General features: G+C 39.1%; 1 pseudogene; it reads left to right on the forward strand.

Annotated features, from left to right (window-relative positions):
• The first annotated feature begins 2,155 nt into the window (after positions 1 to 2,155).
• On the forward strand, positions 2,156 to 4,328 carry LOC117076486 (annotated as a pseudogene).
• The last annotated feature ends 8,087 nt before the right edge of the window (positions 4,329 to 12,415 follow it).

Raw genomic sequence — 12,415 nt, forward strand, 5'->3', positions numbered from 1 at the left:
AGGATTGAATTTTTCTAAATATTTAATTATAAAATCAACTTCCCTTGGACAACTAGAGTAAACTTATTTTATAATTTCCCTTCCACCCCTTTATATTTACACATGCATGCATTCATGTGTGTACGTAGACACACAAACCCACAACACATACCCCCCACCCACCCCGCCGACACATGCATTTTCCCTGGATCCTAAAGTTGAAACTCATTCTTACTTTATGTTATTTTAATACCAAAGAAACAGAAATGACATTAATCCAGTAGTGGGTGAGGTTTTCACCCAGAATTTGCTGTGTGGTGGGTATAAGTTTTCAATATATTATGATTGGGTCCCCTTTTTGGTAAATATAAAAGAAAGTCCTCAACAACATTTGTGCTCACAAATAGAAAATAATTAATCATCTCTTTCTAAATCTCTTAAAGGTAAGTTCAAGAAACAATAAACACTCTTTGAAAGAGAGAATATATGGGGTCTTCAAAAAAGGTACTTGCACTTTACCAACATGTGACAATCATTTAATTTAAATTCTACCTATTGTGGTTACAGAAGTCTACTCTCTGTAACTAAAATGTCACCAAACTTGGGGATTTTATAGATTCTATAGGTTCAGATGCTTTTTTCTGAATTATTTGTTTAGAGACAGAGATAAATGTGGTTTAATTATAGGACCAAAGAGAAAAACTATGAAATACACACATAATCATATTGAAAATTTTTCGGATTGTACTACCAGATTTTTGGATCTTCCTTTGTGTAATAATCACAACAAACTATTCACACTTTATGTAGCTACTAATTATGTAATTACTAGTTCTTGGAGAGTGTTCTCTGTTGTTGATTGACACATCCAGCTGCCAACGAGATGTTGACATTTGGAACTGGATTTATCTAAAATCAACCTCCTTGCCATTGCTCCCCCACTCAGGTTTTTCTTCCAATCATTCTTACTGTAAAGACTAGAGAAGTTATTTTTGAATCTTTACTTTCTTTCCCTATTACATCCCACTGTCCAATCCTATTGATTTTTCCTTCGTGGAATCTCTCTTTTTCACCATCACTTGCCTGAGGACCATATTACTGGACTTCTGTGTGACAACAAAATCTTTTCATTGGTCTCACTGCTCTATGTCCTTCTGTAATTCCAATTCATTCTATACACTGAGACAAAGACAAGCTTCCTAAACAACACTGTGAATATATCTCCATCTTTCCAATCTTTCTTTGACCCTCTTCAGGTAAGAGGCCCTTTACAATGCTCCAACATTCGGCTAAGATCTCATTCTAATATCTCACTGTCCTGAATACATTAAGAATAATAAATTAACATTCAGTGAATGCTTACACATGCATTAGCTCCTTTTACAAAAAAATTTTTTTTCTGACATATACATACCAAGAAGCACACATAATTGTACCACTTGATGAATTGTCACATACTGAAAACATCTGTATTACCAGCACCTAAATTGTACTAGCTCTTTAAATAATCACAACTATTCTATGTGATGTTGTAATCTGCCTAGGAGAGGTCACGTATAAATGGATGAGCTTGAATTTAAACCAAATTAAAAATCCAGAGACTATGCCATTAGGCACATTTGTAAGCATCCCCTACATTTGATCGAAGCAAATCCATATACGCATTATTCGTCAAACACTGTTTATATATATTTTTGCCCCCATTCTCATGCTAGTTTTGTAGCCTAAAATGTTCTCATTTCTTCTTCCTCCTTCCTTAACTCTCTGCCTCTTTCTCACTTCATCTTTCACTACTTTTTCAATAATCAGATCAAATCCTCCTACCCATTGCCTGACATGTTTTTATAAAGTATAGGTTGCCAACAGAACCCAGGCTTTGCAACCAAATATGTCTGGGTTCACATTTCACCTGGACCACTTACTAACATTTATTTTAAAAGTCTCAGCATTGTCCTCTTGTGAAAAGTAGATCTAAAAATAACCATACATTTGTTTTTTTCTAAATTGAAACATATCAAGTATAAAACGCCTACCACAATGCCTGGCAGGTAATAGCCACTCATTAAAAGGCAACTTTTGCTCTTGAGTCACTCCCATGCAGCTTTGGGGTCATGTGCATGTTGAACAGTTCCAGCCCACCTTGTTCACTAGCACTTGTTAGTCTTTTCTTTTCAAGATGCCTGAGGAGATGCACCGTGTAGAGGAGATGGAGACTTTCGTCTTTCAGGCAGAAATTGCCCAACTCATGTCTCTCATCATCAATACCTGCTACTACAAAGAGATTTTCATATGGGAGTTGATCTCTAATGCTTCTGATACCTTGGACAATATTTGCTTTGAGAACCTCACAGGACCTTCCAAGTTAGCCAGTGGTAAAGAGCTGAAAATTGACATCATCACCAACCCTCAGGAACACACCCTAATTTGGTAGACACAGGCAATGGCATGACCAAGGCCGATCTCATAAACAATTTGGGAACTATTGCCAAATCTTGTGTTAAAGCATTTATGGAGGCTCCTCAGGCTGGTGCAGACATTTCCAGGCCTGGGCAATTTGGTGTTGGCTTTTATGCTGCCTACCTGGAGGCAGAAAAAGTGGTTGTGATCATAAAGCACAATGATGATGAACACTATGCCTGGGAGTCTTATACTAGGAGTTTCTTAACTATATGTGCTGACCATGTTGATCCCATTAGCAGAGGCACCAAAGTGATCCTCCACTTTAAGGAAGACCAGACAGAGTATTTGTAAGAGAGAGAGGTCAAAGAAACACTCGTTGTTTACAGGCTATCCCATCACCCTTTGTTTGGAGAAGGAATGAGTGAAGGAAGTCAGTGATGATAAGGCAGAAAAAAAAAAAAAGGTGAGAAAGAGGATGATAAAGATGATGAGAAAAAGCCCAAGATTGAAGATGTGGGTTCAGGTGAGGATAACAGAGGATAACAAGGATAAGAAAAAGAAAACCAAGATGATCAACAACAACAACAACAAAAATGCATTGATCTGGAAGAACTAAATAAGACCAAGCCCATTTGGATCAGAAAGCCTGATGACATCACCCAGGAAGAGTATGGAGAATTCTATGAGAGCCTCGCCAGTGACTGGGAAGACTGCTTGCCAGTCAAGCACATCTCTGTAGAGGGTCAGTTGGAATTCAGGGCACTGTTATTCATCCCTCATCAGGCTCTCTTTGACCTCTCTGAGAAAATAGTAAGGTTTTCTTTGACCTCTTTGAGAACAACAGAAAAAAGAAAAACATCAGCCTCTATGTCCGGCATGTGCTATGATGAGCTGACACCAGAGTATCTCAGCTTTATCTGTGGTGTGGTTGACTTTGAAGATCTGCCCCTAAACATCTCCCGAGAAGTGTTCCAGCAGAGCAGAATCCTGAAAGTCCACACAAAAACACTCTTGGGAAGTGCCATGAGCTCTTTTCTGAGCTGGCAGAAGATAAGGAATGTTATAAGAAATTCTACGAGGAATTCTCTAAAAATCTAAAGGTTGGAATCCAGGAGGACTCTATGAACTGGTGATGCCTGTCTGAGCTGCTACACTATCACACCACCCAGTCTGGAGATGAGATGACATCTCTGTCAGAGCATGTCTCTCACATGGAGACGGGAAGTCCATCTATGACATCACTGGCAAGAGCAAAGAGCAGGTGGCCAACTTTGCTTTTGTGGAATGAGTGAGGAAGCAAGGCTTTGAGGCAGTATATATGACCAAGCTCACTGCTGAGCATGGCATGCGGCAGCTCAATGAGTTTGGTGGAAAGAGCCTGGTCTGTTACCTAGTAGGGTCTTAGGCTACCTGAGGATGGAGAAGAAGAAAATGGAGGAGAGCAAGGCAAAGTTTGAGAACCTCTGCAAGCTCCTGAAAGAAATCTTGAATAAGAAGATTGAGAAAATGACAATCTCCAATAGTCTGTTTCTTCATCCTGCTGCACTGTGACTGGCACCTACAGCTGAACAGCAAATGTGAAGTAGATTGTGAAAGCTCAGACACTTTGAGACAACTCTACGATGGGCTACATGATGGCCAAAAAGTACCTGGAGATCAACCTTGACCAACCTACTGTGGAGACACTGCAGCAGAAGGCTGAGGCAGACAAGGACGACGAAGCTGTCAAAGACCTGGTGGTGCTGCTGTTTGAAACTGTGGGGCTCTCTTCTGACTTCTCTCCTGAGGATTCCTAGACCTACTCTAATAGCATCTACCATGAACAACCTAGGTCTAGCTATTGATGAAGATAAAGTGGCAGCACAGGAAGCCAGTGCTGCTGTTCCTGATACAATCCTCCCTCCTCATTCAAGGGCGATGAGGATGTGTCTTGCAGGGAGGTAGATTAGGAGTTTATACTTAGAAACCTGTACCCTCTGAATAGTGTCCCCATGGCTCCCACTGCAGCCTTGAGTGGTCCTGTCTTACCTGGCTGCCTCTGCTGATGTCTTGTGTTTATTCTCTCCTGTCCTTGTGTCTAAGGCAGGAAACAAGGGCCTCTACTCCCATTCCCTCCCTAATTTCACAACAGGATTGGATGTTGCATATTATGGGTTTTTTGTTTATTTTGTTCTGAAATTGAAGTATGCAAAATAAAGAAGATGCAGTTTTATACAAAAAATTTAAAAGGATAACTCTTATTCTTAATAAGCCTTCAGCATCTCTCTCTCCCTCCAATAACTGTCGGTCTCCATCTAATATTTGGCTCTTGTTTGTACACAGCATGGTAGATTTTCTTTTTTGTTGTCTTAGATTTTACCAACTCCTGTTATTCTAATTCAACGTCATTGTGTATATTCCTTGCATTTCCAAATAGGTAGTAAGCTCCTTGCTGGCAAGGACTGCATGCTTATTTGCATTCTTCATTAAAGACATGTTCAGTAGCCACCCTTTATGCATTTTTTGATTCATAAACATCCCAATTCCAGGGCAAATCAATGGATGACAAGGTCCTACATGACAGACAAGAATGACATCTAAAAGCAACCTGCACCAAATTTAATATTTTCTTTCTTTTCTTTTTTTTTTTTTTGAGACAGAGTCTCGCTCTGTGGCCCAGGCTGGAGTGCAGTGGCCGGATCTCAGCTCACTGCAAGCTCCGCCTCCCAGGTTCACACCATTCTCCTGCCTCAGCCTCCCGAGTAGCTGGGACTACAGGCGCCTGCCACCGCGCCCGGCCAGTTTTTTGTATTTTTTTAGTAGAGACGGGGTTTCACCGTGTTAGCCAGGATGGTCTCGATCTCCTGACCTCGTGATCCGCCCGCTTCGGCCTCCCAAAGTGCTGGGATTACAGGCTTGAGCCACTGTGCCCAGCCAAATTTAATATTTTCAATAAAATTATTTTCCCACTTGTACTGATACATTTATAACAGAACAGGTGACATGAATTGAGCTTCTTAGTTTAATCAAATTACCTGTGTCATCATAGTTCTGGAAAGAAAAAAAATGTGTAATATGATTCTGACTCACTAATTCCATTAAAAGAAAGAAGAATTTAACTTTCCGAGAAATAAAACTTCTGCTTTGAAAAATCCACAGGACTTAGTGCTGTTGTCTTTAAATTAATGATATAACCCCTTGGCAATAAGAAGCAGTTATTGTACAGGTGTAAAAAGAAACAAGCAGCCATGTAGAGAAAAAATAACTGCATTTCTGGAATGGAAAGTAATCAGCCTGGAAATGTAAGAAATCAAGTAGGAAATGAATGAGAATCTTAACAAAGCATCAATATGCCAATTCTTGCCAATGGTTCTGTTCATTCAGGCAGGTAGTGAATGTTACAATTTGGTGGGAAAAATTCCTTTGAGATTTTTTAAAGGAGGAATAGTTTGAAAGCTGTTTGTGTCATAGTGTCAGCGTTTTTAGAAGCTGTCCCTCTGCTTATGGCTAATATTTTATGTGGCAGTGATATAAAGAAAAGATATTAAGTTATACATATTTGAAACATTAACCACTGCTTCCAAGAAGGAATTATTCTTGCCCACTTAGCTCCTGAGCACTTGTAAATGGGTAGAGTCCAGGACATAAGGAAATGAAAATGAGAACAGAATTAGCAAGGATGAATTGACCTAACTAACAAAGCTCTTATCCAGAGACCAGAGAGGAGAGACCGCAAAGGAGACTACGAGGAAAGGTCTTGGGACCTTGGAATGAAAGAAGGGAGAGATCTTAGAGTAGCTCACTGGGGTTTGAAAAAGGCAAGGTGAGAAGAACATTAATTGCAAAAGATCTGTATCTTTTGTATCTGTATCTGATATTCCTCATTTGCCATTTTTGTGAGTGGCAAATGTAATAATAACCTGTACAATGGTTAATGCTGGTTTCATCAGCTGAGAGCCACATTCTGCTTTAGAAAAGTTAGGAAACCAAAGAAAGCCCTCCCCTTCCTAAGAGCCCTCTATCTGCTTCTTAGGGGCTGCACCTTAGTATTTGGGGTAACTCAGTCTACTAGTCCGTTTTCACACTGCCAATAAAGACATACCCAAGACTGGGAAGAAAAAGAGGTTTCATTGGACTTACAGTTCCATATGGCCAGGGAGGCCTCAGAATCATGGTGGGAGGTAAAAGGCACTTCTTGTATGGCAGTAGCAAAAGAAAAATGAGAGAAATGCAAAATCGGAGACCCCTGATAAAACCATCAGATCTCATGAGACTTATTCACTATCATGAGAACAGTATGGTGGAAACCACCCCCACGATTCAAATCATCTTGCACCGGGTCCTTCCCACAATCCATGGGAATTATGGGAGTACAATTCAAGATGAGATTTGGGTGGAGACACAGAGCCAAACCATACCACTTAGTGTAATAACAGCAGCAGCCCCAACAGCTGCTAATAATTTTTATTGAACACTTACTGTGTGCTAGTGGGAAATGAATGAGTGCTGAGCACTTACATGGATCATCTCATTTTATTCTCACAGAAATATTGTGTGCTAAGTGCCACGATTATCACCAAATTAAAAAAAAAAAAAGGCAAGTGAGGATTATAGTGGCTAAGTAATTTTCCAATTGCACATATACCAGTTTAGTGGTAGGGCATTGTTAGACTCCAAATCTATCACCTAAACTGCTACAAGGTTCTATACAATAAAATAGCAAACTCTGAGATGCATTTGTTGGGCACCACCAGGAAAGGCAAAGGCAAGAGAATTCTAAAGGTCATGCTGCACTGTGATATTTTAGCATATTCTCACTAATAAAGAAGGAAAAGTATTCCATTCTCGGTTGTTTTCAAACCTACATGTTAGTATTTTTGCCATAATAGGACAATTAGCTTCATTCTATTCAGCTTATCTTCTAAACTGAGAATCACAGAATGGTAGAACAAGATAGTAGTTTAGATAATATGCCTGATCCTTTCTTACAAATGAAGAAACTGAGGCCCAGAGAGATCTTATAACACTTAGTGACAAAGCCAGGACTAGAACCATGATCTTCAACTGTCTTTGGTTTTTTTAAAGACAGAGTCTCGCTCTATCATCCAGGCTGGAGTGCAGTGGCATGATCTCGGCTCATTGCAACCTCCACCTCCTGAGTTCAAGCGATTCTTGTCCCTCAGCCACTGGAGTACCTGGGATTACATGCATCGGCCACCGTGCCCAGCCCATGATCTTCAACTTTGAACCTTGGGTTTGTTCCACTCTAGCACATTGATATGATGGGTAGCGTATTTCATTTTAACCCTGCTGGACGACTGTTTAATTGAAGGTACCCCTAGTCAGCCCTAGTAATCACAGAAGATTCTTAGTAACAGACTCTAGAGATTTAAATAAGTGTTTCAAATTATCACCTGACCTACAGAATGGAAGACAATATTTGCAAACCACATATCCAACCAAGGACTGGTATTTAGAACATGCTTAAAAACTGTCAAAACCCAAAGTCAAAAGAACATGCAATCCCAATTTGCACATGGGCAAAAGACACAGACATTTCACCAAAGAGGATATATAGATTCTGAGTAGCACATGAAAAGATATTCAACATCATTGGCCATTATAGAAATTCAAATTAAAACCACAATGAGATATAATTACACAGCTATCAGAACGGTTAAAATAATAGTGAGAACAACAAAGACTTCCGAGGATTAGGAGGAACTGAATCACTGATAAATTGCTGATAGGCATGTAAAATGGTCCAGGCACTGTGGAAAACAGTTTGGCAGTCTCTTAAGAAACTAAACATGCAAGTCCCATATGACCCAGCAATTGCACCCTTGGGCATTTATCCTAGAGAAGTGAAAACTTATGTTTACTAAAATTCCTGTATGTGAATGTTTATAGCAGCTTTATTCACAATAGCTAAGAACTGGAAACAATCCAGATGTCCTTCAGTGGAGAATGGGTAAACAAATAATAGTGTATATGCAGTGAAATGCTAGGAATGAAGTATTGATACATAAAGCAACCAGGCTGAATTTCCAGAGAATTACGTTGAGGGCAAAAAGCCAATCCCCAATGTTTATACATTGTATCCTTTTATGTGTATAACAAACTTGATGTGAAAAATATAGATAGAGGGAAAACAAGTTAGTATTTGCCAGGAGTTGAAAAGAAGATGGGCATGGGAGGGAAATGCTGTGTCTATAAAAGCGCACACGAAAAATCCTATTTTAGTCACCTCCTCTGCACCCCATTAGTAAGAGGGATATGGGAATCGCCCAACACTGGACTAATGAGATTGACAGCAGTTTACTAGTCACATATACTCACAGTCAGGGAGAGGAGGACACCGTGCATGCAGAATCACATAGGAGCATGTGCACCCTGGAATGGAGTGAACACCCAGCAGCTGTTGGAGTCAGGTTTGGTACCACCAAGATGATGGGGTGATGACCCTTAGTTCCCATGGGAGGATGTGCTTGCATTATTTGAATAAGTTTGCTGTCTTGCAGGAAGCTGAAACATTCCACTAAGGAATAAGCAGAAATTGTGCATGGTCCCCATGATAAGGAGGGCCGTTTGGTCAGGGGCTTTATCCACAGGAGGAGAGTAGGGAGGAGAGCTTGTGGCTAGGCCACTTGAATTCCTCCTGGTTTTCTCCAGGCACATACAACAATGGGCCTTACTTTTAGGCTCTTTACCACAAATCCCATAGTAAAGGAAATATTCTCTATGTTGGCTGCATCAGTGGAAATAACCTTGCTGTGATAGGATATTATAGATTTGCAAGACATTACCACTGGAGGAAATTGGGCAGGACAAACAGTCAGGAGTAGTATAGTGGATTAGAAGAGAAAGAGACTTTGCCATCACTTGGTCTTATTTCAGAAATAGAAATCAGTTCTGAAACATTGGTAGGACAGCTTCCAGAACACTTGCAAATCTCAAAAGATTATTACAAAAATTAACAATTATTCTTTTTATACATTTTTCCCCTTCTATTGTCCATTAGTTTTTGTACATGAATTAAGAGGTGCAAAAGAGGTAAAAGAGATGGTACTCTTTCCTGAGGTCCGGTTTGGCAGTTTCTAAACATATGAATGCATTAGAGAAACTATAAGATAACGTAATCCAGTGTGGTTCTCGCTAGTACAATACAAAAGTGCTCAGTGAGGGCTGAGAGTTTAGGATTAGGTGTACTTATCTAGCAGGGAAAAGCAATGCACAGTCATCATAATAGAATTGTGCAGAGAGAAAGGAAAAAGAATAGACTTTGAGGTATAAATAGATGCCACAAAATGTACAAAAATATGTATGTTCAGGGACAAAAATTAACCAAGTTCAAAAAGAAGTTTCTTTGATAAGTATAGCTCAGTGGCTAAAATGTCAGATTATAGAATTGAACTTCCTGGCTTCAAATACAGATATTTCCTCTTCACCAACTATTTAACTTTGGACAAGCTATACAACTTTTTGAAGGCTCATTTCCTTATCCATAAGAAGGAATAAAAACAGTACTAATGGCCCTTTTTCAAAAAAAATAAATGTAGAGACAGGCTCTTGCTCTGTTGCTCAGGCTGGAGTACAGTGGCACAATCATAGCTCACTGCAGCTTTGAACTCCTGGGCTCAATTCATCCTCTCGCCTCAGCCTCCAGAGTAGCTGGGACTACAGGCATGCGTCACCATGCCTGGCTAATTTTTTTAAAATGTTTTTATAGAGATAGGGTCTTTCTATGTTGCTCAGGCTGGTTTTAAACTCCTGGCCTCAAGTAATCCTCCCGCCTTGGCTTCCCAAAGTGTTGAGATTACAGGCATGAGCTACCTCACTGGCCTAATACTCCTTTTTTATAGGATGGTTGTAATGTTCCAAAGTGAAAATGGGTACAAAGGTATCCTCACAGTGCCTAACATATAATTTGTGCTTGATAATCACTAACAACAATATACAAGGTACATAGGTATGATTATACCAGATAATCAGGCATTTAAAATGTCAGGATCAGAAATCTCAACTTGATGGGCCCAGGCAATGATGAAGAGCCATAGAACATTTTTCAAAAGGGTTTACAATTCATTCGATAAAATATAAAGACTGAAACATTTGTTGATACACTAGAACTCTTCCCAATTGTTGCTTTTCACAATCACTCAACAACATAGTCATTATTTTCTCTTCCTCACAGATAAGAAAACTGAGGCTCAAAGGCAGTGAGTTGCTCAAGTTTGTATACAGAGAAAGGCAAGCACCAGTATTCTAGCTCCTTGCCCACAGCTCTTTTATATCACTCATGGCTTTCATTATAGATGGATATCCATCTATTATCTATAACCACAGATTGTTGTTGACTGATGGCTACTCCTGAAACAAGCTTCCCATCAGCACAGGGAATGAAGGGGGCACATTTGCAAAAGTAAGCAAATAGAGTAAGTGAAAGGTCATTATTTTATTTATTTATTTATTTATTTTTTTGAGACAAGAGTCTCACTCTGTTGGCTAGGCAGGAGTGCAGTGGCACAATCTGAGCTCACTGCAACCTCTGTCTCCTGGGCTCAAGCAATTCTCCTGCCTCAGTCTCCCAAGTAGCTGGGATTACAGGTGTGTGCCACCTCACCTGGGTAGTTTTTGTATTTTTAGTAGAGACAGGGTTTCACCATGTTGGCCTGGCTGGTCTCAAACTCCTGACCTCAGGTAATCCACCCTTCTCAGCCTCCCAAAGTGCTGGGATTACAGGCATTAGCCAACATGCCCAGCTGAAAGGTCATTATTACATATAATGAAAGTAATCATTTAGGATCATAAATCTTGTAGAATAAATGATAGAAGGAAGAGAGGTTGAAGCTGGTTGACTATGATATCACAATGAGCCAAGAACATTAGAAGAACCTCTTCCTTGGTGTTATTGGTTATTGAAACAGTCAGAAAGAACGACTGGAAACATTTGAAGGAAGAACCTATACAAAAATCAATGTATATTTCAAGGCAAATGTTTGCAATCTCAGAACAGTGACTTCCACACTTTGATATTTTGTATACTGATTAAATTACCTCTTCCAAAATGTTCCCCCCCAAATTAAAAACCACCTTCAATGTAATTATGAGGAGCCAAAGATCCTTAAGTCACTATTCAATTATAATGATTAGTATGAAATGCTACTATTATCTCCCCATTTGGACAAAGGTCCTAGCCACATGCAATCTTTTGAGAGGTTCTTCATCTAATTTTCTTTCTCCCAAACCACACATTTTCTAGGAGAATGGTAATTATATTGTAAACATTTGGCTTTGCCATTATTGCTAACAGCATTACAATTCTCTAACAATAAACCTGAAATTTTCCCTGAAATACAAACACAATTGGCTGTCAAAGCCCTTTTTAGCTCACAAAGACTTAGAAAAAAGAATTCTTGGATTTTTCTCAAAAATACACAAAAAGAAATGGCATTTTAATAGTTCTTTTCCTTATTTCAATGTTTTAATGAATCTTGTCTATAATTTCCAACTCTGAATATTACTGACTGAGCAATCACATTCTTCACGTATTTTAACATGCAGGTGAATTTGACAATTAGAAATTTATTTATTTGACAATTAGAAACATGATTAACTATAAATTCAAAGCTTGGCTTTGATTTCTAAAGGAATGAGCTACACTAAGTTTCAGAATAATGTAGCAATAGTGAAGGAAAATAAAAACAATGTGATAAGGTGTAAAACTGACTAGAAAACAATTTAAGTCCAAAGAGCTAATTTAGTTAACCAATAATCATAGAACTAATTTCTAACTTTGGCAAAACTTACTTTTAAAATTTCACTGATATATAGGCAAAAACTGTGGTCAGTACTTCAGAAATGAAAGATTTAGTCACTCTGATGAGATAGTAGAATCTCCGTATATGTAATGTAACCCAAATTAATTTGGGAATGTTTAGAGTGTTTCTACCCACTCCACAGAGAGTTTCTCGATTGGCACAACTGTCTTCTCTCTTCCTAACGAGCAGATATTCCATCCCATTATTTTGTAAAGAAGCTACGCTGATTTATAGGA

The sequence above is a fragment of the Trachypithecus francoisi genome, unplaced genomic scaffold (genome assembly GCF_009764315.1).
Source record: "Trachypithecus francoisi isolate TF-2019V2 unplaced genomic scaffold, Tfra_2.0 Lachesis_group0, whole genome shotgun sequence".
In the NCBI taxonomy this organism is placed as follows: Eukaryota; Metazoa; Chordata; class Mammalia; order Primates; family Cercopithecidae; genus Trachypithecus; species Trachypithecus francoisi.